General features: G+C 41.3%; 1 long non-coding RNA gene across 2 annotated transcripts; it reads left to right on the plus strand.

Moving 5' to 3' along the window:
• Window positions 462-4154, plus strand: LOC110430051. 2 transcript variants are annotated; one of them, XR_002447245.1, is made up of 4 exons: window positions 462-1199; window positions 1283-1429; window positions 3452-3806; window positions 3905-4154. It is a non-coding gene; the product is annotated as an uncharacterized LOC110430051 (long non-coding RNA). The 2 variants fall into 2 exon arrangements; XR_002447244.1 differs by having other exon boundaries at window positions 492-1199; window positions 3452-4154.

Raw genomic sequence — 4810 nt, forward strand, 5'->3', positions numbered from 1 at the left:
GAACCTTAAGACCTAAAACCTATTTGGTTGGATGGTTAATCCCTAACTAAGCTCAACATGTTTAGTTGAAGCCAGGCTCCAAGAAGCCATCCACAACCCCTTAGGCCGTGTTTTCTTGAACTGAAAAATTTCACGTACTATAACTTTTTCGTTTGTTTATAGTAATTATTGTTCAATCATAGACTAACTAGACTCAAAAGATTCGTCTCGTTTATTTTGACCAAACTATGCAATTAGTTTTTATTTTCGTCTATATTTAACACTTCATACATACGTCTAAAGATTCAATGTGACAGAGAATCTTAAAAAATTTTAGGTTTGAGTAGAAGTAAACAAGGCCTCAGGTTTGAGTAGAAGTAAACAAGGCCTCAGCCTAGCTCTAGAAAACATTTCATTTTTTTTGGAGTCAGCCCTGGCCAAGCCGCATAGGTTCGCATCACCTACTGACTCTCACATGGTGTGTGTTAGTGCTCCTCCTCGCACGCGTGTTGCCGCTCTGCTCCTCCATGCATGCGGGGCGTTTGTGAGGGTAGCTCAGCTGGGCTCTGCACTTTTGGGCTGTAAGTGCGCGTGTTTGCGCACTTGGCCTAGCACGTAGCCTAGCCTTCTGCAGCCAAAACAGCTCTCTTAGCTTGGCTCTAGAGATACACTGGGGTTGGACGTTGTTATGAAGCCAGGCTCCTCGCGGCGCACAACAGGGGCAAGTGAAGAGCAAAATAGTTATATTTGGTGTTTTGGCTCGGTCCTAACATGGTTCACAAACACAATTTCCTCTTGACCGAACCGTTTGTATGCTGAAAGACAAACATGGACTGTTACAACACTTGGAGCGGGTCTAACATAGCGAGCAAACCAAGCTAACCATGGCCACCCTCGCAAACATCCCCACAATGTCCCTGCTCCTCCCTCCCCACCGGTGTTCCTCCTCCCATGCTCCGTCGGTCCTCCTCCTTCCTTGCTCTGATGAGTTCCGCCCTCTCTGCCAGTGCTCCTCCCACCCATTCGATCTCACAAGCCACACATCCCAAACCATTCTTCTCCCTTCCTCTGCTTCCACTACCACCGGTGCTTGCTTACCTGTTGGCCACCGATGAGGGTGAGGCCTGTCACATATTCCTATCTCGATTCTAGCTCGAGGTTGGCTACTGCCATTTGTTGCTCCTTCTCGTCCTCCTTGGCTACCCGAAAGTGTGCATATAGTAAATACTACTCATTTATTTATGTCTTTAATAAGAAACACAATCGATTCTTCTTCCCCCCTCTGAACTTGCCTTACTTGCAGGAGAGACGAGACTCGGAGAGTGTACCTGCATGGCATATACTCGCTCAAGCCTTAATGCCCTGTATAGTTGATGAAGCCTAGGTCAGATGAACAAGGGAAGGGAAGATGCCTCTGGACAGGCAAGAGCCGCGGTCACTCCAGAACGTGGTATGCTGTTGCTTCTGTCTTATTGCTTTTTTCTTAGTATGTAAAGATCTACTATAACACTTCTTAATTAACTGTACTTCTTAATTAATTTATGACTAGTCAGGATTGATACGCTTCACAAAAATTTTTTTGTCTCTTTTATTTGTGAGACTATATTATCAAATAATGTATATATACGCCTACTAACATTTTGGAAAAAAGTAAAACATATCAAAATGTTGACCGACGTATCAGTCCTTTGGTTTCCGCAAACTTTTATTTTACTATGTGTGCTAATTAAATATTAGGGCTTCCAGTTGCACTAAGCCATAGGGCGTGTAATAATTTAGTTCATTTTGGGAACCCAAACCTAAAATGAGTCTTCAACACAATACCTATAGCCTCCAATAGAGTACCCATACAGAAGACCTATTTTGGATATCAGGAGAGGCATAACCCAAATTTAGGTATCCTCTCTTCTCGAGACCCATTTGTAGAGAGTGTTGTCTTTTAGGTCTTATTGTTGGAGAAGACTAAAAATAGATATGAAACTTTTTACCTGTAGCGCTACCCAAAGAACAAATAGATCTTGTATTTTGGGTGACGATTGTTGGAGATAGTCTAACTAGTTAGCTTGCATTGGGTTGAGCTTATGTACTTCACGTAATGAATGTTTAGTCTTGGTTTTTAGTATATTTTCACTTGTTGAGTCCACCGCACAGTAGACAACAATACATAATTGAACCATTGAATTTTGTACATATTTACGATCCTAGATGGATGGAAAGGATAATAGATATAGGAGTTCTTGCCACTCCTTTTTCACTAATAAATATATAAAGAGGAACCGCTCAAATACAGCTCTTTTAAAAAATTACATGGATCTTAAAGCGGCATCAGCCTATCCCGTCGATACCCAGCCTAGGCCTAGCCCTTCCTTCGCTAGTGTAGCCTAAAAAATACACAAAAACACATGCTTTAGTAATCAAGAATTTATTTTTTTATGAAAAGCAGATTTATTATTCAGCAGCAATGAGCTTCTATAGAAATACATCCATCCAGACAAAGTTCACTTATAGCCATACCTAAAGGACAAATCGGATTGTGGCTAGGATTCAAACACCTAAAATTGAATTGATCCCTAATGGAACTTGGTATTACAAAGGCCTGACGAGCTAAATGGTGAGCCTCTAAGTTTAGTCTCCCGTGGATCTTCTCCAAGGTAGGAGATATGCATTGTTTATTGTTACAGAAATTTTGTGTGAATGGCTTGATTCGCTAGTCAGGTGGAGATTCTTGGTTGTTGCCGAGGAGAAAATCCACCAGCACCTGATTATCTGTGAGGAAGTTGACCTGACAAAGCTGAAGTTTTGCAATAATAAAGGAAGCTAGAGATAGCCCTGCAGCTTTAACCATCAAGACTGAATAGCAATTTTTGATTAAAATATCTTTAACGCTCATGATGGAAGACCAGAAAGCAGATTTTGATAGGAGTGTTACCTCCCTTGCAAAAGGTCGTTGTAGGATGGTATTTAGCTTTGAGGATGTCTAAGAGAAACTGATTTGTACCTCAAGCGATTTTCCTGTTCATGTGTCAAGATCGCGAATGCCAAGGCCTCCTACCTTCTTGGGTTTGCATATATCCTTCAAAGATCTGAAATTTATTTGGTTTTTTAAATTTATAATTGCAATAAAGAGAAAGGAAATAAAGTGAAATAAAGGGAAAAGAAAACTTACCTTGATAATGGGGGTCTTCCCACAAACTAGTCTTTTTTCAGGATTTGTAGGAACACGAAGATGTCATTTAGAGTGTTGTTGACTTGATCTTGCCCTTCTTGAATAGTGGCCAATGTCCGAGTGGTGTTTTGGTTCCACTAATGTTGGTCATTCCAATTCTGCTCATTGTGAGCAAGAGAAGCGTGGACGTAGTTCTGGAATGTCATTTGTTCATTATAATGCTACTGGGTATAGAAGAACCCAGAAGCATCAGATCTTTGTCCTTGCTCAAAGTCTTGTTCGTCATCTTCTGTCCTTTCTCCATAGGTACTGAATGAATGTCTTGGTGCTTCACCTGAGGGACCTTCCCCTGTAGGGATGAATGGTGGTGGCTGATAGTACCCATATGGATGGTAGGCAAAATGGAACGAGGGATACATCCTAGGATTCAGTGCGTGGTGCTGGCGTGCTTGCCATTCATCATAGCTGGTGTGCGCCGGTGCTTCATCAGTGGGGTCAGCGCCGAGCCAGACTGGCTTGTGTTGACGAGCAAACCTCTCAGAGGCTGTCCTTTCAGGTGCCCTCTCAAAAGTCTCTTCCTGAGCTCCTCTCCTGTTCATCGGTCGTGCCTGAAACTCAATGTGCAAAGTTTGAACAGAATACAATGTCATCTCTGGCTTAGGTAACTAGAGCTTGGCGTCCCCATTATCATGTATAAATCCCCTTTTATTTTCTTCACAAGGTGCGTGTTGACACTTACTAACACCACTTGGATACTAGGTTGTCATCCCCAGCATGGTAGTAAATGCATTATCAACCAAGAAGTAGGCTCTACAAGAATTCTACACTAATCATTCTATGGTATTATTTCATCAACCAAGAAGTACACTCCACTAATCTTTCTATGGTATTATTTCATATCTTTCTCTACTACATCAGAAGAAGTAAATGCATTATCAACCAAGATGGAAAATTTGCTCCATTGGATTGACCAGAGGGCCAAGTTCAAAGAAGATCAAAGGGCCATTGAGACAGCATACAAATATCAACCTACCTCGAGTCAACCCAATAGCAAAGGTATGAATTCAGGTAATACTTCCAAGAAACTTTCATTAAAAGAGATAATTGCTCAACAAACCAAAACTAATGACAAAGTTAAACAAAGGCTAGATACAAATGAATCATCTCTAAAAGATATACACAATAAAATGGATTTTCTATTAACTGCCTTTCATGAGCAAAACACTCTCAATAAAAGGGTACAACATAAATTAATAAAGCTAGCTGCTGCACTGCCTGTTGCTATTAACATTGAGCAGGTAAAGAGCATAACTACTAGAGGAGGCAAAGCCACCAGGGATCCCCCATACCCAAAAGAGAAACAAAGAACATCAGCACCAGTGCAACCAGCAGTAATAGAAGAAGAAAGCCCAGTTGAAGCAGAAGATCTGCTACAACCACCAAGAACTGGAGAGATGAGGAAAGATTTTTACAACACCAACTATTTGCTATTTTCCAGAAGAAACAGAGGACTGCAGTCGGATGAGCACTTTGGTAAGTTTGTAGAGGTCATTCAGAAATTATATGTCAACATACCTCTGCTTGATGCCATACAAGTACCCACATATGCAAAGTACATCAGAGATATTCTTAACAAGAAGAGACCACTGCCCACCACTGAGGTTA

The sequence above is a fragment of the Sorghum bicolor genome, chromosome 9, assembly GCF_000003195.3.
Source record: "Sorghum bicolor cultivar BTx623 chromosome 9, Sorghum_bicolor_NCBIv3, whole genome shotgun sequence".
Taxonomy (NCBI): domain Eukaryota; kingdom Viridiplantae; phylum Streptophyta; class Magnoliopsida; order Poales; family Poaceae; genus Sorghum; species Sorghum bicolor.